We start from the raw sequence: 25,180 nt of genomic DNA on the forward strand, positions 1-25,180 counted from the left end.
TCCTTATGTGTTGTTTCTTTAATGTCCAAGCTTCCATTCCGTATAGTAAGATAGAAAATATGTAACATCTTAGAGCCCTCAATCTGAGATGCAACTGAAGGTCTCTGTTGGTAAGCATTGTCTTCATTTTCACAAATGCTTGCCTTGCAGTTTCAATTCGGACTTTGATTTCTCTGCTTTGGTCATTGTTGTCATCAACCTAGGTTTTCAGATATTTATATGTCTCTACTTTTTCTATTTGGGTTTGCTCTATCATTAATCTTTCATTTCCATGTTGCGTTTTTGAGACAATCATGAATTTAGTTTTTCTCTTATTTATTTTTAGTCCGTATCTAATGCAATAATCGTTAATTCTATTTACCAATTCTTGTAGCGATTCCAGGGTGTCTGCCATTATAACGGTGTCATCAGCGAATCTTATGTTATTTACTATTCTTCCGTTTACAGAGATTCCATCACCCAGATCCGCTATCGCTTCCTATCACTATCACTAAAATATTCTAAATCGCTAGGTACTTCGTCAGCCCATTGAGCTAAAAGAGCCTTAAAATCATAATCTGAAGGTTTTACAGATTTGCAAGTAAATTTAGAACAACTTAATGAACTTCCTGCAATACTAATAGCGAAAGAATACACTGGACTGCTTTTGACTATAGAAACGTAAACACTGATAAAAACGTAAATACGTGATACCGCAATAAAACTTTACGTCAACGCAACTTAAAGACTAAACCATTACTAAAAATGCAGCATTGGTATGGTAATAATTACACACCACTTGAAAGTACACAGATGGTTTTCTAGGAATCTTTTATAAAACACGTTTTAAAACAATATATTTTTGGCGCTGTATGGTATACCGCATGTCAGTGGTTAAGGGTTAAGTATTGTTTTGAATAATATCCGCAAGCTTTCTTGTCGATCAAATCCTATAATTTTAAACATTTGGTTTATGAGTTAATGTAAATGTACAATAATCTCTAAACAAAATGTTTTTTTTTTAATTGTCTGTCTACATTTGCCTTGTCTAAAATTTTAAATCAAAATTCCGCTCATCTCCCAGCATTTGCATATCTTAGTTCTTGATGACATTGAAATTTAAGCAAGCAAAACCAATTTCTTTTTAAAATTTTTAGGGCTGTGGAATTATAAATTTCAAACTGGTCTGCAATGGTTCGAGGACTGGTTGTAGGATTATAGAAATGAGTAATTTTTATCATTTTTTTTCTACAACAATCATTCTACACTACGTGTGGCCTACCTTTTAGAATTCAAATCAATCAATACAAAAAATTTTTAAACATTCATTTTATACAAAAATAAGTTTAATTTGTAGAACAATTTTAACATTTGTTTTCGATACAGATTTCAATCCTCTACTAATAGTTGCTTGGGACTTTATAGAAAGTTTGACGATTCACCACCCAGTATACCGTTTAGTTTTTTTTTAATTTAATTAGGTATTTAGCTATTCGTAAAGAAGTGGTATACATGGGTCACCCTTATCTTCACATAATTATTTTTATATTGTCTTCAGCCGTTCTTAATATATCTCATGTAATTTTTCTATCCTTGTTGATTTTACTTTTTATACTTTTGCTGATGCATATACCGTAATTTTTCCACCATATAGTGAAACAAATAGAAAAAAATATTGTAAAAATAGTGTATATCAATAAACCAATTATGAACAGTAAATATTGTTAAAAAAAATATTTATGTCTTTTCCTGCGTTTTTCCAAATTGGAGCATATTTTTGGAAGTTGTTATTTAATAAACGTACACAACAGGGCTGCCCGTTCTGCTTGACAAATGAGTCCACTGGGAGATATTATAAACCTTTCAACATGGCTAAAACCTTATTATTTCGATACAGAGGGTAGCCGTAAATGCGTTAGAGGTTTCACATTATGAATATTTAATTCATTTTTCGTATTAAAAACTTTTGCTGCATTAGTATTGTACATTTGTACATTGTATGTTAAAAGCTGCTAAATAATATTTCAAATGGATAGGTTTTGTTGTTTATTTAATTATTGTGATAATAATACTGGTCTTGTTTTTAGAGCTAGCTGTAACTTTTTTTATTTCATTCTATATTTTAGTTTTCACTAATTTTCCTCTTTTTTACTTATTTTTTTAATGTTCTGTACATTTTGTGGTCTTTTAGTATCTTTACCTTGATAATTATTTAATATCAATTTCGGATTATGTAATCTAATTTTTTTCTCTTAGAAAATATATTTTGGGTTAGTATGATATTTAAATAAATAACTAGGGAATAAAGTACCAAGGTAAAGTTATCGTAAATTTGCTGCTATTTTAGATTAAGGGTAAAACCTTTGTTGAATAAAACGGCCCGCTGTGCTAAGAAAAGTAATGGCAAATTCTCCCAAGAATTGAAAAACTATCGATGGCAACAAAAATAATTTTAAACTGATAATATATTTTATGTCATACTAGTTTATTACTGTGTTTTTATTGCTTGGTTACCAACTACGTAATAGTGTACTTTATGCCCGCGCGGGCGTAAAGATACAAACAAAAAGATGATAATAAGATTTCCGTAACGTAGCAACAAAACACGGACGATAGAATGTCTACTAGTAAATATATTGTCAAAATAAAATCGAATTTTCGGATTTTTTAGAACATTATTATTTATAGATGCAATAACGAACTAATATGACAAAAGATTGTATGCACCGCGGGTATTAATAGATGTATATGCCCTCGGGCGACTTACATCGTCACCCTCTAGGCATAAACATCTATTTAATACCCCTGGTACATAAATAACTATTACACTCAAATGAAGAATGGGTTGCACATGTAAATCCATTTCAAACGGACCGCTGTGCTAAGAAACGTAACGGCAAATTCTCCCAAGATTTGAAAAACTCTCGAAGGCAACAAAAATAATTATTAACTGATAATATATTTTATGTCATACTAGTTTATTACTGTGTTTTTATTGCTTAGTTACCAACTACGTAAAAGTGTACTTCATGCCCGCGCGGGCGTAAAGATACAAACAAAAAGATAATAAGATTTCCGTAGCGTAGTAACACGGATGATAGAATGTCTACGAGTAAATATATTGTCAAAATGAAATCGAATTTTCGGATTTTTTAGAACATTCTTATTTGTAGATGCAATAACGAACTAATGACATAAAAGTTTGTATGCACCGCGGGTATGAATAGATGTATATGCCCTCGGGCCAGAGGCCCTCGGGTTTGTATCATCGTCGCCCTCTAGACATAAACATCTATTTTATTCCCTGTACATAAATAACTGTTACACTCAAATGATGAATGGGTTGCACATGGGTTGTAAAATTAAATATTAGACTTAAAATCTATTTTATTCGAATCTATGAAAAATGAAAAAAAAAATGCAAATTCTAATGTTTGAAAATTGTAGGGGTAAGTAATTATTTACTGATAAAATAATAACAATGACACTAACAATTTTTCGTTATAAAAAAATGAAAACATATTACCTTACAGTATAATAAATCCATACTTAAAATCATTGTCGTCGGTGTCTTCATTTGGATTATAGGTAATGATCGGGTTAATTGCCTCGATACGCAACCAACATTATTCTATAAACTTTTTGTAGTTCATCACACTTTTTTCTCAAATTGTAGGAACAGCAGTATTCACTGCTTCTTGTCATGTTTCCAAAACTGCTGCATCACTGTAACCGTTACGTCCAATATAGTTATCGTAGTAAGTTTTGCATATTCGCCAATAGGTTCAAGGAGATAAAATTCACAATGGTATAGGGCAGTCTTAACAGATTATTTACAATACGTTGATCAATGAAAACAATAATAATCATATTGCAGTTATACACAAAAAAATAGATGTTGCCAGATTTAGCATTTATACTAAAATAAAGGCACTCCTAACATGCAGATCTGAATCAGATCAGAATCAAACTCTGGCTATACCATAGAGTATTAAAAATATACTAATAGAATTACAAATACAGAAGTACTGGAGAGGTTTGGTAAAAAACATAACTAATTACCACTATACAATCCAGAAATCCGGAATTCCTAGGGCACGTGATGAGGGCAAAATATAAAATTTTGAGACTCATAATACGGGAAAGATTTGAGAAATTAGATCTGCTGTTGAAGGCAGAATTCTCGGTTGAAGACTTTACGTGATTCGTATCAAAGCAGATCGATTGATTTATTTAGAGCAGCAAGTTGGTTTGTCATTCCTTTTTGCTAGAACCTAATTACGGCTTAAAAGTATCCTGAGAAAATAAAATATTTTTTATTTACTAACTATTCTTTTATTTTATCTGCTATCCAGAAATTAGTTGGTTGCTTATTTGAAATTTCCGAATGATATGGCGCATTATCCAAAACTATAACATATGGTTTATGTAAACTTGAAAGCAGATTTTCGTTCAAGAATTTCACAAACATTTTCATATCGTAATAAAATATTAATGATAATTAGCCGATTTTGATTTTGATATAAAACCATGTCTTTCACCAGCATACAAAATAATATTTCTTATTTTCTCAGTATTGGTGAGCTTTATGGGTTTTATACTGTTGTCTTGCCAAATCCGTTTTATTTCACCTTTAGCAAAAATCCACGTTTCATCTAAACAAATAAAGAAAGTGAAAGCAAGTTCTTTTGAAAATTATTATAGTTTTTTAAAAACTCGATTCTTTTATGAACGGCACTAGGTTTTTCACATAAGGCGTTTTTATTGTCTTTCATTATGAACTTAAACTCAATTTGTTTCAAAACTCTATATTTTTTACCCTATTTATATATTTACAGAATGTATTTCTGTCTATTAATTTTTTTAACACGGCTTTTACAGAAACATGTCATTTCTTTTCAAGCATTTTATATATAATTTTTCGAATTTTAACCTCACAACCCTTAGGAAGATGTCTAGTCCTAGGGAGTGGTCTAGGTTTATATTATGCGACCTTTACATCACTGTTCACACTTTTTCTGTTTTTAAAATGTGACTGTAATGCACAATGCATACACACACATTTATGTACGGATTAATCTGGTCGCAATGGGCTTTCATTTACTTTTTTAGCCATAAAATAATCGTGCAAATTAAATAATACTTCAATTTTATCTAACATACCTCTCGACATTTTCGCTATCAATAAACAAACAAACTCCTTCCAGTCACAAGTACTACTATGACAAACTTATTAGGTTACCATTAATTAGGCTTATGTTAATCTCTCAGAGCTCAGTAATTAGAAGCACAGTATATTCTAGATAATATCTAATCTGGTTAAAACAAATGTTTTGCAGTTAAACATAAAATAAAAATGTTTCTAAGCAAACAAGCATTTTCGCGTAAATGTGCAATGCACAATATTATGAAGTATATCAAAAGAATATACTAATTAACTTCTTTGTAATACTGTAAAAAGAGATTATAAAAGGATTTTTTTTATTCAATGTAGAAAGAACTAGAGAAATTTACTTTCGTACTGCTTATGCTATACACTAGAGTGGACCATTGGCTGTCGAGTGTCTTACGATAATCCAAACAGGCTCAAATTCGTCAAATATATGCCCAGGCATTTTATAGTCCCGAAGCCGCAAGGAAGTCCACAAAAAAATGTGTTTTCTGATTAAATAACGTAAATTCATATTGATATATTCATACTTTTCATTAAACCGTTTAACGTAAATTTACCTTATATAGCAAATATAGAAGGGGCCCGTCAGGCCTTCTATATACCGCTCCGCGGACTAGGCCCTTAAGGCAGATCGAATGAAAGATCTACTCGCGAAATCCGAGCACTGAGGTCATGTGCGGCATACATGGGCTTGGTGGCCGGACCCCTCTCGGGTGCTCAGCCGGCGAGGAGAACAAAATTTATTTTGCCAAATCGGCGGCTGAGTGACCGAGCACACACTCTTTTCCGGACATAGAGTCATCAGCTCAGTCTGATGGCTCTATGGTCGGAACACACGTTCTTTTTTCTTTTTTTTTGGACTCAAATTCCGACGTAAAGCTAGAGTAAAATCAATAGAGTCAGTAAAGTAATTAGGGAGAAAACCTAGATATGGCTACCCCTACAGTTAGTTGGCATAACCACATTCACTAAAAACCCAGGATGTCCTATTACCCAGGGCATCTTAAGTAAATTTCAGATCATAAGCCTCCTCACGTAAGTCACACGATGAGGAGGGGTGGTGGAAAATCCTGGGGGTCAGATAGGTACCACTTCGACTAGCGAGGTGTGACCGGTTTGATCTTCCGACATGTGGTTCCCATTCTTACATTGGTATACACATGTTCCTAGGGGCAGGGTTGATGACTGCGTGTGTGTTCGTCAAATATAGTATACTTTATTTCCTGTTTGTTATATTGATGTATTGTTTAAATATATAGGTCCTTAAATTTCTCTGCGAGGTATAAATGCTATTTAATTGTATATAACTTATTTCTCTTAGGATAACAATTTAAAATTTAAATTGTCATGACATCAGTTAAATAGCAAAATGAATTAACGATTTATCAACTTTTGTTATCTTGAAATAAGAAATCTATGTAACATATCGAACATTTTCCTGAAATTAGGACATATCAACCACAAGAGATTTATGTTAAGTCTGACTCTGTAAAATATTTTCATATCTGCATCGAAATTTTATGACGAGCGGTCCATTGTAATGGTCCCTCGGGGCTGTAAACGCCCCTTTGTCGAAGCAAAACACATTCATACATCTTCTAAGGATTTGCTACGGGAGAGCGTATGCCTTAACATTTTTATTGAACGACCAGAAAGAGGGTTGTATTTAAATTACTGTATTTACCAAATATATATTACATGGCTACTTTTGAAGGGAAGGAAAGAAATGCCACAAACGAAATGAAGGATAAAATAATTTTTGATAAAACTATATAATTTATAATATTATTATGTTTTATTGGAATATTATATATATTGTTATGATATGTAAAATCGAGAAAAATATTGGGTTGATTAAAATATTTCAAAGTTCAAAAACATTAAAATAATTCAGATAAGTATGATAATAATCAACAAACATTTCGAAGAAGGAAAGTTATTAAATTCTTGGATTACCTGTACTAAACAAAATATAAGCTATACATAAATTATTTCTTTGTTATACTTGAGTGACCCGCATAATTTTAAGTGAAATCCAAAGACAATTGAACCGGGTTTTTCAAAATACATTAATGCAGTGATTAAAGACAATAGAAGAGATTTTAGAAATAGGTTTTTGTTAGTTTTTAAGAATTATAGAAAAATATTATTTGTAAATAAGTTTTAGGAAATTTTATAATTATAGGTAAAAATTTGTTTGTTATCGAAATGAAAAAATGGGGGAATTGTGGCGAGTTTTGATTTGCGGAGATTGAAAAAGGTGGGTTAGGTATGTAGGAATGAAAGTTAAGCTAGATTTAGGAGAGAGAAAAGATAATCAGTTGGTTTTCCAAGTCTGTAAGACGAACAGTGATTGTTCTCTGGCGGTTCCCGAGAAGTAGCAAGCAGTAGTGTTGAATGTTAGTGAGTTTTTGTGGAGTTAGTGTATCTGACAGAAGCTGAAGCAGCAAAATATTGTAAGTCATATTTTTCTACTTATATTCCAAGAGTCACTGTTCAGGCCAACGAGAGATTCAGTTTATCGTAAAGAGAAGATATTACAAGAGTCATTTTTCACTCGGGCCAACGAGAGATTCAGTTTATCGAGAGGAGAAAGGCTATCATAATTTGAATGATTTGTGCTTTTGAAGGAGATCATTAAGGACGATATACTTGCAACAATCTGTTGTAAGATTGCTGAGTACATAGGGAGCGGTTGAGAGGAGATAATATAGTCTACAAGGAACAAGGATCTGGATCACTCATCATCGGAGAGAGATATTTTTGTTTTCTGCAGTTTTTTCTTTTATTGATAACACAATTGTTACACTTAATTTAGAAAGGATATAAATATTTTGATTAGGAGAGTTAGAATAGTTTGGGATTTTGAGATTTCAATTAATATTGTTTGTACCATTAATTTTGATTGTTCACGTACGTAGAAAAAAATTTTGAGAATCATTATATGAGATTTGTTTATTGAAAACTTTTGAGTGTGAATTATTTCATTATTTTATTTCAATATATAGTGTTAGATCATATGTGTTTTTTATTATTCCGGTATTCTTTGGACCTTACCTTTCACATGTAATAGCATAGATATTGAAGCACGAATTTTAACCCTGAGATAAAAGAATTGAAAATTGTGATAGAGTCATAATCATATCATTTAAATAATTTTAATTAATCAAAAATTTAATTAGCTAATTATTGCTTGGCGCACCAAGACTTTAAATATCACAATAATATATATATATATATATATATATATATATATATATATATATATATATATATATATATATATATATATATATATATTACGAATTGCAAATTATGACCCTTATGATGTTTTTTAAACTTTAATTTGTCCTAGGCTTAATTTTGCAAATCATTTTCTTCGTTAATTTTTCTAGGTGTTTTCAAAGTAATATCTATACTATTACCTTTAAGGGAAAAGATGGACAATGGAAAAATAAATAAAAATAAATAAATTTGTGATACTTTCAAATTATTAAATCAAATAAATTTATAATTAAACCAAACATATAACCTATGCTTTATTACGTATAATTAAACCTAAAAATTCTCTAATGTTCATACACAAATTATCAATCCTTATGACTTATACTCAAACTAACAAACAAAATGTTGAAAGAATCAAATTAGTTATGATATCGTTACGAGTATGGTTGAAAGTCCTTTTTTATTGTATATCAGACTGACTTTTTATTTACACAATTTTTCTATTGGCTCCTTTTCTTTTCCGAATGTGCTCTGACCATCTACTGCTCGTATTCTCGTATGCTTTACACAATCCTGTTCTTTTCAGGTGGTGAAAGTCTCTTATACACACTAACGCTGCTACAGTTTCTCCAAACCACTTCTTAGATAAATACATATCCCATAGCAATACACTTTCATAATAATCGAAAGGATTTTCACTTCACCGATTAGCACTACATATATGCTACACCTGTTTTCCTTTGGCTTGTTCGTCAGACACATAAAACACTATACACAATTTTTATTTACAAGCAACTCTGCTTACTTTTACTGCAGGCTATAGAGCAAGGAAACAACCAGCTTCTTCAAAACAACGTAAAATCTCCTCCGGCATCGCAAAATCAGCTTGGCATCGTTTCCCTCTACTTTCCGCTTCTACCGATCAAATTCCAGCATCACACATTACACACCTTAAATTTCAACCAATCACATTCACTACTTTCTCAGTAAACAAACTCGCTGTCTTCATGACCTTATCTCATTTGGTTTTTCCAATTTAATGAATAATTCACTTATTTTTAAAAAGGAAAAGACATTTAAGATTTTATTTCACGTACAGGTAGCTTGCGCATCCGTTTATACGTATTTCGGCCCAATAGACCTCATCAGAACGGCTTTCGCAAACGCTCTGAACGTGAAATAAATCTTTTCTATCTTAGGAAGCAACTCTAACATGGCTTCGTATAGACGCAATGTAGTGACATCTGATAATAAAATCGTAGACTAATTTTCGAAACCAACAATAGATATATATATATATATATATATATATATATATATATATATATATATATATATATATATATATATATATATAAGAATAAGAAAAAAGAAGTACTTGTGACTCGTTTGGAACAAATATATAACTGTTTTGGATGGGTTGGAGTCAATAATAGGGCTATTGGTTAACTATTTTTTTATTCTCGAGCTTTCAATTGTGTTTACAATTATTATTAAGAGCTAAAAAAGACAAAATACTTACAAGGTTGAACTAAAAAGAAAAAACAATTTTTGTTAACTTACCAAATAAAAATTAGTTTGGTAAGTAAAAATCACTGCTTACATCTTCAAAATATTTAATACAAAAATGTTTTTTATCTAATAAATGTTTCTCTAAAAATTTTTATAATTTTGAAAACATTTTTTTAATATAAAAATAATTGAATTTATAAATAAGTTCAAATAGCAACCAATTACAAATAGCCTCAATGTCATAAATGCCAACATAAAATTTTTATTTTTGACAATTATATTGCCAAAAGTAAAAAAATTTTTTGTTACTAAACAAAAAAGAATGTTTAAACGAAATTTTACTTATACATTACATTATACAATACAATTCAGTATAATGGTAAAAACCTTAAAAAATTATTACACGTATAAACCAGAAATAGCCGGTATCAAACAGAAATATCAATGTTCTTATTTTGAAAAATTAAACTGCAACTTCTCCTAATCAGCATTTATAGACCAGTACTGCTACCAGTTCTTAACTCTTATTCACAAGTTACTTTTAAAACCGTTCACAACTACCAGCAATTAATCATTTCCCACGATTCGTTGTTCTTCTTTCTAAAGTCAGCAACAGATGTACTCCTTATTTCAACATTCAAAATCTCCTTTTACACTCTCTTTTTAACCAGTCATGTTTCGTATTTCAAGAAAAAACCAAAATTCCTAACTTCTTAAAATTACACTGGACCTAAAATAACACTGGACCTCTACAATTAATTTCATACCAAATTCCCCATAGGTTTTTGTCCAACAAATTGTCGATTTTACATTTAAATGTAAAACTATATTAAATATTCTAAATGTAAACATTTACTACATAATTGCATGATAATTTCATATCCCTTGTAACATACATATAAAAAAAGATATAACTAAAATTAACTAAATAATTTCTTAAAATTAACTGTACTTTGAAATCTTGTTTTGATAAAATAACAATGGACGTCTATAATTAGTTTTATACCAAATTCTATACCCAGAGGTTTTTGTCGAACAAATTGTCGATTTAACATATTTTAAATGTAACACTATATTTATTATTCTAAATATAAACATTCACATTATTATAATTCATTCCTCGACATGTAGAAATAACAATTTTTCATAATTTTGGCTTATCATTCATTTTCTTCTTTTAAATCCCTACATTTTCGGGACATATCAACTTCCCCGCCTTTGATTTTATTTACAAAAATTAAATTTTTATCGTTTTATCGATAAACAAAAAAATAATAAAAATCAAAACTAGATCAATGCATAGTTTTTGATTCTCCCCGCCAATGCATCTTTCATCCATTTTCCCTTAATAAAAAAAATTCCACGTCCATGCATCTACACAAAGAAAAAAAATTGAATGTAGGCTTTGATTTATTCATGATACTTGTATAAATCATTTATATTAAGTGTTCTAAAACATAACTGTTAAGTATATTTTCATTACGCACCCTATATAGATCTTTAAACAGTTTGGTACATACACAGTTATTTAAATTTTACACTCTCAACGCTCTTACCAGTACCTTTTCTGCTGCTTCACATGTGCTTGGAGGTATTTTTCTTCACTTCTTCTTAATATTCGTTCTACCATTTCTGTCACTTATTGGTATTATCTTTGTTCTGATTCTTTTTAAGGTCTGGGTGGTCTGTTATTTTTTTAAAATCTCTACATTTTTAAATAAAAAAAAAATGCTATTGTCTAGAGAATGCTTTGCTAAGCTTGTAATATTTAAGTCCACTATGTCTATGTTAACCGAACGATTACCGGTAAAAGTAATCCCCCATTTGTTGGTCAACAGCTACGGGTAGAAGAACTGACATGTGGTAGAGCACTTCATTACCCTGGTGCTGAAAAATTGACTTCAAAGGCGGAAGAGCTAAATTAGTCAACGGCATTGAGATGTGGAAAGTCACTGGATGAATACCACATTAAAGATCCATAAGGATATCCCCAGGACACCACAATGACTAAAAATCCAAAACAAACGGTCGTCAGTCCCGGGCACCCCCTAAGTGGGGAGGGGATGCTAAGAATCCCCCAGTCAGCCAATAATGTCTCAAAAGTTAAAAGGATCGGTGCGTGAAACATTCGAAGCATGTACCAAGCAGGAAAAGCAGCAAATATTATTCCAGAAATGACCCGCCTGAACATAAATATTTTAGGATGCAGTGAAGTTTAATAGCCAAATTCTGGAATAAAAATTATAGATGAACACCATATCTATTATTCATAACAAGAAACAGAAATCGCGTAGGGATAATAGGAAAACGGGAAATAGCTGAAGCAGTAATAGGATTTACGCCTATATTAGACAGAGTTATGCTATTGAAAATAAACTCAAGTCCCTCTGATATAAACATCATTCATCATTCAGAATCCACTGAAAAAGAAATAGAAAATTTCTATCAGACTCTAGAAAACTCTCTAAAACTGACCAAAAAACACGAACTTACTATTATTATGGGCGATTTTAATGCCAAAATAGGACAAGGTACAGTTGAGAATGTCGTGAGGTCATATGGTCTTGGCATAAGAAACAAAAAAGGAGAAAGACTAATCCGATTCTGCCAAGAGAGGGATATGGTTGTAACGAATACATTTTTTAAAATACATCTAAGAAAAAAGATACTCCAGGGAAAATCATAAGAAATCAAATTTATTTTCCCAACATAAACAAGAGGCTTAGAAATTCTATCACCTCATCAAAAACATATCCAGGCGCAGATGGCTTCTTAGATCGTAATCTATTTGTTGCAAATATCAACATTAACGACTCAAAATAATTTATAAGAAAATGAGACCCAAGGTAGATATAAGACTACTAAAAGAAAATGGCACCCAGAAAAAAGTTAAAACACAGAATAATAGGAATTCTGCGAAAATAGTTGTAAGACACTACTCGAGGCATAGAAGAACAGTGAAACGACATCTATTACCACGATTGCTAATGAATCTCTAAAATCAAAAAGAGAAAAGAAGCAAAAATGGATGACAGATAAAATATTGCAGATGATGGAAGAGCGAAGAAAATTAAAAGGTAGAAATGAAAACGAATACAAAAAGTTGCATAAGACTATACTAAAGGAGATAAGAGGAGCAAAAGAAGTATGGCTGACGGAGAAGTGTACGGAAGTTGAAACACTAGAACGCAAACATGACGATCTCTATATGCACAAAAAATTAAAGAGGTACAGAATACCAGAAAACAACGCAATCCAGGCATAGTTGTAGACATTGAAGGCCAGATTTTGACTACCAGTGAAGATAAATTACGAAGATGGAAATAATATATGCAAGAATTATTCGAAGATGCATCACGATGGCCGACTGAAATAAACAATCCCTACAGCCCAGAAATAACAAACGAAGAAGTTACTATGACCATTAAGCGGATTAAAGATGGGAAATCACCAGGACCTGATGAGGTGCATAGTGAAATGGTGAAGCTATTAGGGGCACACCAAATCACAGCTCTTACGAAACTATTCAACAACATCTACGAGACTGGTTACTTACAAAAGACTGGCTACTATCAATATTCATTCCTTACTATCACCTGAGTGAACTACAAGAACACCTGAGTGAAGTTCAATTTAAATTCAGAGCGGCACCCGGAACGGAAGAAGCACTTTTTAGTTTGCAAGTTTTATTACAGAGAGACAGGAATGTCAACTGCGATGTGTATGCATATTTCATTGATTTCGAGAAGGCATTTGATAAAGTTTCACATGGGAAACTAATCGATATCCTAAAAACATCAGGACTCGATGGTAAGCATATAAGACTGATCTCAAACTTATATCTCCAACAAAAAGCAAGCGTACGATTAGAAAATGAACTGTCCGAGATCTTCACAGTCGAAAAAAGACTTAGGGTTGCATATTGTCACCGGTATTATTTAACATGTACTCTGAAAACATCTTTAAAAAGGCCTTGGACGAATCAGAAGATGGGATTGCTGTAAATGGCCAACTTATAAACAAAATTAGATACGCAGATGATACAGTATTGCTGGCTGATAGTGCGCAGGGGCTGCAAAGGATGATTGATAACATTGTAAAAGCATGTAATAAATACGGCCTAAAACTAAATTGCAGCAAGACAAAAATAATGATCATTAGTTAGAACACCAACTTCTTTTTCAAGTGCCATCTCCGCGGCGGAGGTCGGCAATCATCATAGCTATTCTGACTTTTGAGACGGCTGCTCCGAAAAGTTCATTTGATGTACATCCGTACCACTCTCTCGCAGTCATGACATTCTATGCTTTCCTATGCTTTTCTTTCCTTGGGTCTTTTCCTGCACAATCAGAACACCAACATAAACGCCCAAATTACAATAGGCAATACACCGTTAGAAAGAGTGGAAAAATATTTTATTTAAGGTTGTAATATTAAGGATACTTGGGATTACAGCTACGAAATAAAAACTCGTAGAAGCCAAGCTCTTTCAAAAGCCTTAGGAAGATTCTCTGCAACTTATCTTTAAGTACCAATATACACATAAGAATTCTTAGATGTTACGTCTTTAGTATCCTCCTCTATTTGAAATGTGGTGCTACCGACGTATGTTGATGGTCTCATAAATACACCACATAAGTAACATAACTATTCTCCAGAGGCTTAGAAAAGACAAAGAAATTATTAACACCATAAAAAACAGAAAATTGGCTTACTTCGGCCATATTATGCGTAATGATTAATACCGACTTCTACAGTTGACCCTACAAGACAAGATTAAGGGTAAGAGAGGCCTTGGACGTATACGTATATCCTGGCTGGCGAATCTTAGGAAGTGGACTGGTTTAACGTCAACTGATCTATTTCGAGCTGCTGTGAATAGAATAAGATGGGTCAATGTGATCCTCAACATCTCTAGAAGATAGGCACATTTAGAAAAATACGTCTGTGTGAAACAACGCTTCTATGTAGGTATTAAAGAAAAGACGAAAAGTGTTTTAGTCCAATATATTTTGAATTGTAGTTTTTACAATTTTCTTTATAAATAATATGTTTTTTACAAACAAAGTATTTTAAAGATTAGTATATTATAAATACAAATAATTTTGAAATTTCCAAGAATTTCTGTTTAAACATTTTAATACATTCTAGCAACGTTTCAAATATTTTATTGGTAATTCTGGGTAGCTTCTTCCAGTCATTATTTTACACTCCACTTGGTTGTCAGCCTTTAACCAAGCGTGATTAGTTTAAGATCCATTTATTTTATACAAAAATAATTATTAGAAAGTGCTTTTGCATTAAAAATTATTTACTATATGTAGAATAACAAAAAACATTCCTACAATTTTTTTTTATTTCTTCGTATTTGTATTAGCCTTTATCATCTTTGCAGTTTACATTATAAAAAACGGTATTTGACGATGAGATTTCGATTTCAAATACAAACAAAGCTCATTTCTAAATCTCTAGAGATAAGTTTGTTAGAAAATCTGAGCGTGAATGTGTTTCTCAAAGCTGTGCATATTTGGAAATTGCTTTTCTTTTGGATAAAGAGACGATAACACTATCTAAGTTTGCAGTGTGTAAATATCGAGTTTAAAATCGCTTTAAAACAAAGAAAGAGAACTTTAAAATGTTAGATTCAGTAAAAAATGCTAATAATAAAACAAATAATTTTATTTTTGTTTACCAAAAAATATGACCGTTTAAGAGCAATGATTTTAAATAAACGTTTTTTTTTTTAATTTACTGCAATTTACAATCTAGTTATAAATATACAAAATAATTAGGAAATATGATAAGAAAAAGGCATTGACTCAGGTACCATCCTTCACATTTTTTTTTTCAGTTAACTTATTGTATAACTAATGTACAAGAAATGGTAGATATGACCTGAATATAGGGGGAATGCATTATTATCAGCTAGAATTAATCAAAACCGGTTTCCTGATAAGAGACAACCTAGACAAAATACCTTTGAAAAATTAAAAGGTTAGCGCAGTGGTTCAGTGACTTACGAAAACCACGAACGGTCCAAAATTAGTCTGATAAAGAAAAACCAAATAAATGAGTTAATGACAGTTCCTGATAAACCACACAAAAGTATGGGAAGTTTTTCCAAATAACAAAAACTTACAGTATATTCTACCAACTTACACCTCTAAACGATTAATGGAATTCTCACAAAACCTTTCGTTGTAGTAAAAGGCACGGTAAACTGCACTGGAGTTCTACATAATTTTTTAATTACTTATTTTGCTTAGAATATTTTTGCCTGTAAGTATTATCAGTTAGAGTTAATTTGTATAAAATGAGGAGCAAAAATTCAAATGGAATTTGAAATATTGTTTATTTGGCTAATATTGAATGTATAAATATAATGGTTAACCTGCTGTGCAATTATTTTGTAAATAACATTACAATAGTGTACTTACTGATTATTTAAATTCATAAATCATCATTATCGTCACTAAATTCACTACCGCTATTATTATGTTAATCTATAACCACTGGATTAATTTCACTAATTTTATTTTCCCGGATGCACCACTCTTCAATTAATTTTTCACATTTATTTAAGTTTTGGCCTATATTTCTGGAGTTGCAGTTTTAAAAGCTTCTTGCCACATTTCCCTAACTGCATCGTCACTGTATCCATTTCATCCAACGTGATTATCATAATACGTTTTACCTATACCCCAGATGTGTTCGATTAGATTAAACTGGCATACGGCAGTAACCGTAGTACTTGATGTCTATAACTTGATACAATTTGGTCAACTATATAAACTGTTGGTTTTTCAGTACGTTTCGAAATTTCCAGTAACTCTGATTTGAAGGCGTATTCCGGAAAATTGGTATTATTTTTAACTAACCAATTTTTCATGCTCGGTAAGTTTCACGACTGTTGTGGTTGTTTCTCCAAAATCTCCGAATGGTAAGGTGCATTATCTAAAAATATAACTGATGGTTCACTCAGACTAGGTATCAGTTTCTCCTCAAGCCATTTAACAAACATATCTGCATTCATGTTTTCATTATAATCAGAAGATTTTGATTTTGAAGAAAAAACCAAATCTGCGTTTTCTATAAAGCCTTCTTTCCCTCCTGCATAACGAATGTTGTGTCTTTTGCCTTCGCTATCTGTGTGTTCAATTGATTTTTATGCTGTCGTTTTGCCAAATTCTATGGCGGAGTTCTCAATACCAAAGAAACTCATTCGGATGACCAAAGTCTGTATGGAGGGTGGAATATCTAAAGCACGTGTAAATAATAAACTATCTGGCAGCTTTGAAATCAACAGTGGACTCAAACAGGGTGATGCGTTATCTCCACTACTTTTGAACCTGGTATTAAAGAAAGCCATAAGGTCGGCCGAAATAAAAACAGAATTGCTATCGGTTTAAGGTCCCAAGCTATTACTCGCATATGCAGATGACATAAATCTAGTTGGAGACTCCATCCTATCCACGAAAAACATCTTCAACAAGATGGAAGAAGCAACAAGTGAAGTAGGGCTGAAGATTAATGAAGAGAAGACGAAATATATGTGTATAAATAGAACAACACTTACTCTTTGCAAATATCCATGTCTCATCTAAGTATACGAATGTGGCATTTTCAGATTTGAGTCTAGTATATTCTCTCAAAAATTTAATTCTTTTGTGAACCATAGTAGAGTATCTAAACTGTCATTTAGATTATTTTCATGTATTCGAAACAAAATATTACGAATTTCAAATTTTTCTCCATCAGGTAAGTCAATGCTCCTAGAATATTTACGAGTTGTTTTCTTGTCGTCGTCATACCCGTGCGTCACAAACGCGTTGATTTATACATAATAATGACTTTAATGGTTTACCATTGTTTCTTTTCATTGTAAAGTACTTATGCACAATTGCAATTAATTCATCAATATCCAACTTAAGTCTAAGCATGATGGTTACTTGAAACTACACGTTTAAATTACAATATACTGAGTTTAGAATCAATATGACAAAAACTTTCTAACTGTTATGCTTGAGAGGTAAAATACGAGTATAATATAACCGCTTACAAAGATCCTAAACACATTAAGCAAATTAGCCTAATGACTATTAGGAATGCAGATTGTAGTTTAATTATGTTTGATAAAAAGTTTAGAAATGGTTGTTAATGAACAAATTAAAATGTTTCCCACAATTATTTAATTTTTAGTAAAAGTATTTTTATTTGAAAATAAAAAGTTAAATATATTTACCAAAACCCTAAGTTTAACCCGTAATCGCAGACGTCTCAAAAACGGTACACTCTAACAGATATATGGTCAATCTAACCACCTCTATTTAAATTGACAAAATGTTGTAGTTTACTCCCAAGTATTTTTCAACAAAAATTAAACGTGATATTCTAGTACTTTGTATATCAACTCTGAATGTAAATTATCCTTTGCATGTTAATATTTATTTCAGAAAAAAATTATTAAACTGGTAGGTGAAAGAAACATTATGCAAGAATACTATTTAAAAAAAAAGTAACAAAATATGCAAAACTATGAACAACGTGTTAATGACACATATGTTAATTTTATACCTAAAATTTAGCAGAGTAAGCAAATAAAAAGATTATGGAAATCACCAGTACAGTTTACCGTGCCTTTGACTACAACGAAAGGTTTTCTCTGAATTCCATTATTCGTTTAAAGGTGTAAGTTGGTTGAATGTACTGTAGTTACTTTCTACTTAATATATATGAACAGGGGTTTTAACATGAAGGTGCTTCTGTGTACCATCACGAAAAAATATGTGATGGACTTACAGCAGATTATTAGTTTGGTGAAATATGGATCGGAAGGGATGGACTGATAAGGTGCCCACCCAGGTCATCACATTTCAATAAAATAAACTGAATTCTTTGAAGTTGTGTTCTGAATGATTTGTGAAAATTACCTTCAACAACAAGATGATATAAAAGATAGATTTCGAATTATATTTTAAAATTACAAGTGCTTCGTAATACAAGTACCTCTCTCAATGATCACTTTTAGGTATATAAAACTGTTTTGGGAGGTTATTTTATGATTGCTGTTATTGTTTAATGTTTCGATAGTAATTTTTTTTAACTTTAGTTAGTTCTTAATATAACAATTATGAACAACTCACAATAATCATTGGTGAACTTTTAATTATCGGTAAACGCAGAATATATAATAAATGCGAAGAACATGTGTCATGTATATAATTTGGTTTCCGCCATGCCTTAGGCACCGAAAAGGCTCTATTCGCTGTAGAGGTGCGTATGCAGAGTGCAGTAATATCAACTGTGATGTATACATGTGTATATACGTTTGTATATCGATTTGTATATAGATTACAAAAAAGATAATAAATTCTCTACCATTTTAAAACAAGCAGGCCAGATGATAGAGACTTGAGAATCATATATAATTTATATTACAACCAAACTACAAACATTAAAGTAGATGATCAGTTGACCGAAGCAATTTCCATATATAGAGGAGTAAGACAAAGAAGCATTGTGTTACCGGTGTAATTTAACAACACTCTAAACATATCTTCAAGCCAGCACTGGGAGAACTACAGGAAGACTTATTATTCAATGGAGTGGATCTACAACAAACAACCAGCTAAGCCGATAGCCAAGCTGATCGCCAACATCTGGTACCGATAGGTACCCTAAGAAACATAAACGTTTAAATACCTATCTAATTAATACTTTGATATAAAATAAAAATATCTCAAAAAAAAGTGATCACTTGCTTCATAAAAATTAAAGTGTGGTAATAGTACTTTTCGATAATGGTATAAAATACAAAGTGATCCATTTAAAATTACCAAGACAATAATTTACTTGCATTTTGACTTACTCTGTATAATCTTAATTAACCATTATATAAATTAGTAGTTTTTCTAATTTTTGAATATTATTGAAAAAATATATTTACAATAGATCATTTTTCGTATTGCAGTGTTCATTTTAATTTCTTTACAGTCTTCTAACACTAACTAAAAACACAATTAGTTTATATCACTTATTAACTTCTTGGTACAAATTTATTATTATATCGTCTGAGCCTCTACAATGTAATTTATCTTTATATATCTTTTCGCTGTTCTCCCAGCTTTCAGTAGAACTTTCGAGGCTACTTCCGGAAACCAGTGGAATTCTCTAAATAGCCATAGGTCAATATACACCGACCTGATGTTCGATCATAGACAAGGGCTGGCGTAATACACTAATACTTGTTTTTAATTATGCAGGGAGCTAAACTTGACACACTTTTTATGTAATATTGGTTATAACTTTTTAAATATCCAGTATAACAAATGGCTTTATATTACTGTGATATCAAAGTAAACCAGATGTTAAATTTAAATCAAATACAGAGTGTTCGTTTAAAATATATATGTATATATATATATATATATATATATATATATATATATATATATATATATATATATATATATATATATATATATATATATATATAATATTGTTGTGATGTTTTGTTTGTGAATAGTTTTATGAGCAATGAGTGTTTTTAAATAACATATATATTGTTATGATTGTTTATTTTGACTTTAATATTTTAGTTTATTGAGCCAATAAAAAAGAAATATAACTTATTTGTTATCAAAAGTAAAATAATCCTTATACTACCTGTGTTCGATGGATTCAAAAGATTTTCTAGTTGTCTTTTATCGGGTTGAGAAGAAAGGATAAGAATACAAATATATTATATTACAAAAATTTACGTTTCTTTATTTTATATGAACGAATAAAACAATTATTAAATTCTGTCGTTCTCTTATCAATCAGCATACAAGAAAATGAATCAAATTTTTATAATAATAAGATTATAAAGCTACATACATTTATATTATGTGAAAAACCAATTTTCCTTAAAATTTTCTTTACTTGAAACAAAAAAAAAACAACAAAACTTTAAACTTTTGATTAGCCTAACAAAACCTCAGTTCTTAAATTTGAATGCTAATGATCATGATGTCGAAACGATCCTTCACAGATATAAAATTCAATTGTACAAACACTTACAGCTTATTTTCTTCTTGAGTTGTATGTTGGAAAATACCCAGAAAAGTCCAGTCTCCTCAACGATGTGATCTCTCCTTTTTTGTACCTCGGCTCTTTCTTAACGTCTCTGCAAACCTCCTGCAGACTACACAAAAAACACCTGATTCACTTCTCCAAACTCAGCTACTTATTTATGACACCAGGACCTCCTTTTGTCAACTTGACGCCGTAAGAATACTTTCACATATATCTCATAAAATGCCCACGGTAGATACAAGGACCTCCTTTAATCTACTTGTTATCTCCTTCTTCAAACTATTCACTTCTTTTCGTTACGCCGGTATCCAAACTCACGAACCACACCCTATCTTGAGACAAAACGACCATTTCCTTTCAATTACCAAAATATGACTAACTTCTCCTCTCTCATGATCGACTCCCAAATTCCCATTTAAAAACGACCGTCCAATCAAAAAGCTCAAATTGTGTTTACCATGATTTTGGAAAAGCCTAATTTCGGTTTCAGAGAAAACTAAATAGCTTACTTTAAAATTGGTTTTTTCAATACATCATTTATACATATTTCAAAAGATTAGAATATGGTCATTTAATACTCGACTATACAAACAATGAAAAGATTAACTTACAGGTAAAATGTCTTCTAATTCTAAACAAAGGTTTTTTGATAATTTTGTTGGAAACGGAAAAAGGTCATTTGCCAAACAAATTTCTATTCTTATCTACACTAAATCTTATCTTAAATTAATATATACATTTTTGTTTATAATGATATCTTAAAATTTTATTCCGATGGATATTTTTATTTATTTTTCTTTGGTTGGGAAAGAAAAAGTATGACAAATCCCCGCCTTTGCATATGATAAAAATTACTGAATTATGCAGGGATTTTTCTCTATGCAAAAACAATACCAGTATTTTATTCCTAATATTTGTAAACATCGTTGATATTATAAATTCCCCTAATCTTGTCTGATTCTATGTGCTTCAACTCATAACTATTTATCCCATTCTCATTGTTTACTATGTACGGACCCTCAAAAACAGGCATTAACTTTCCGCATACGTTTCTAGGTATGTTGGACACGCGCAATGCTCTCACCATAACCTTCTCACCTTTTTTGAAAGTAACTGGTCTTCTTTTCCTATTTTGGTCTTGCCTCTGGATATATTTTTCGTTTGCTCTCCGCAATCTCCTCTGCACATTTTCCATTATCTGTGTGTATTCCTTTTGTTCTCTATCTTCCCATGGCCTTAGTGGCATTATACCCTTCTTTATATATTCTGGGGTCTCTTTCGTTACAGTGCTCGGGATGGTATTTAGATACGTTTCTACTTCGGCGACTTTCCTATCCCATCGTCGATGTTGACCCTCTGTTGTAATCCGTAGAAACTTCGTCACTTCCTGTATAAAACGTTCCGAAGGATTACTCTGTGGATGTCTGATGCTAACAAAATTTGTCTCTATTCCCCGTTCTCGAAGTTGTCCCTTGAAACGATCATTTCTAAAATATGTTGCATTGTCTAGAAGAATCCTTCTTGGTGTTCCTACGGTGGCTATAAAATTGTCGATTTTTTTCATTATTTCTTCCCCTTTCGTGGTACCGCAACTGTATAATTTTACATATTTGGAAAACACATCTACCATGACTAAAACATGTTTATTCCTCTTCGTCGTCATAATTAGATCGCTTAACATATCTATTGCTACAATATCTAATTTGTTCTGGGATATAATATTTTTTGTAACGTTTTCATTTTTGAAATTTCTAATTTTATATATTTTGACTTTTGTGTAATTTCTTTTGCGATGCGGTAATCTTGTCGGCAAATATAATTTTCTCGAAAAACCAGCCAGACTTTTCTGCTACCGATATGTCCATTGTCTTCGTGTAAATTTTTTACAATCTTCTCTGCCAATGTTTGTGTCACCAAATATAGTTCCCTTCCGTCTATTCTCTTGAAATATATGTCGTTTTCTATTTCCGCTCTTCTTTTTTCTCTTTCCTCCAATTCTCCTTGGTCTCTTCTTATTTCATTTAATGAGAATACACCTTTTTCTTGTGTCAAGATATTTAGTCCCACATGTAACGTAATTGCTTCCTTTTTTCCTGTGTCTTCATCCCGTGTTAGCGCGTCGGCTATGATATTGTCTTTTCCTTTGATATACCGGAATTCAAAATCGTACTCCTGTAGTAATAGAATGCCTCTATGTATCCGATTATTCACCAATCGGTTCTTCATGATGTGAACCAAAGCGGCATGATCCGTCTCGATTGTGAATTTAGCTCCCAATAAGTAATATCTTAATTTGTTTACACAAAATAGTACACTGGCAAATTCCAATTCTGTCACACTATATTTTCTTTCGTGAGTTTTGGTCACCCGAGATATAAAACATATTGGCACTTCTTGGTCGTTTTGTATCTGTGACAAAACTCCTGCAAACTTTTGTATTGACGCATCAGTTCGGAGTATGAATGGTAGATTATAATTGGGGTGGTATATTTTTGTTCCTTTTGCAAATTCTTGTTTTAATATTTAAAAAGCCTTCTCCTGTTCTTCTTTCCAATTCCATTTTATCCCTTTCTTCAGCAATTTTATTAGAGGAATTTCCTTTTGGCTTAAATCGGGAATTAGTTTTTTTAAATAATTGATCGTACCAAGAAAACCTCTTAATGTTTTCAAATTCGTTGGTCTTGGATATTCATCAATGAGCTTGACTCGGTCTTCGGCTAAGCTAACTGTTGTAGTGTCCAATTGAAAACCTAGATAAATTACTTTCTTTTGGAAAAATTGATATTTTTCGATGTTTAATTTTAATCCCGCTCTGTCCAATTCTTCCAGAATTATCTTTATATGTTTCATATGGCTCTGTATATCTCGTGAAAAAATCAACAAATCATCGATGTAATGGACTATGAAATCTTCGTATCGATTTAAAATAGAATGTAGAGCCCGTACCAATGCTGCACAAGCGCTTTGTAAACCAAAAGGCACTACCTTGAACCTGTATACAATACCATCAATTGAGAACGCGGTATAGTTTCTACATTTTTCAGCTAAAGGTATCAACCAAAAACTATGCTTTAAATCAATTTTAGAGAATATGTGTGATCCTGTAATTCTTCCAAATATGGCCTCGATGTTTAGAGGTGATTCATATTGTGATACCGTGTGCTGGTTGATATTTCTGGCATCTAAACATAGTCCTTATTCTCCACTGCTTTTTTTTACTATTACACAATTGGATTAATATACGGTGAATCACATCGTTCAATTATTTGATCTTCCAACATTTTATTAATTTCTTCTTTCACCTGTTGTCGATATTTATATGGGGTCGGGTACGTCTTCGATCGAAAGTTTCCCAAGTTTTTTACCTCAAAAGAATGTTCGTACTTTTTGCCACTCTGTTTTCCTCATTGATTAAAGTTTCGTGTTCTTTTAACATTAGACGCACCTCATTTTCTTTTTCTTCTCCACATATCAATTTTCTTTCTTTTTCCTCAGATTCTTGACACATATTTATCGCCCATTTTTCCACCTCTTTTTCATCAATCTCTTTCTTAAATACCACTGTTTCAATCATATCCTTTTCATTTTCCTTTGTTGACACTATTTCTTCTTCTTCTTCAGGGCTCATCCCTTCTTTTGAGGACTCTCCGGTATTGACTTCCTTTATCCTTTTCTTAAGTTTTCTTCCCTTTCTTCTTTGTCCTTGCTTCGTTGCCAAATTCATTTCCACTGTTTGTTCTTTTTCCGAATTATCAATTTTCTTTTTCCCATGTTCATTTTACTGTTCTCCTTCTTTTTCTTCTGTTAGTTTTATCGTATTATTTTTGAAATCTATGACTACATGTTTTTCTGCCAGTTCGTCCACTCCTACAATCATGTCATGCGACATGTTTGGCATTATTACACATTGTAGTGCATACATTTTCTCATCCAATCGTACCCTCACTCGTATTCCTTCATTTATCGTTGCCAATGTCCGTTTATTTGCACCCACCAAATTTACCCTTGGTATTTTGTAAATTAAATTTGTCAAACTCACTTCTTCTATTAATTTTCTGTTTACCAATGTTATTTCTGAACCAGTGTCTATCAAAATTTTGATTGGTCTATTTTTTATGAAACCATCTACAAATTTTAAATTAACTCCTCTTCTTTCCTCATTATTTCCTGCTAATTTAATGAATTCCTTCGGATGGCAAAAAATTCCTGCCTGGT

The sequence above is a fragment of the Diabrotica undecimpunctata genome, chromosome 5 (genome assembly GCF_040954645.1).
Source record: "Diabrotica undecimpunctata isolate CICGRU chromosome 5, icDiaUnde3, whole genome shotgun sequence".
Lineage (NCBI taxonomy): Eukaryota > Metazoa > Arthropoda > Insecta > Coleoptera > Chrysomelidae > Diabrotica > Diabrotica undecimpunctata.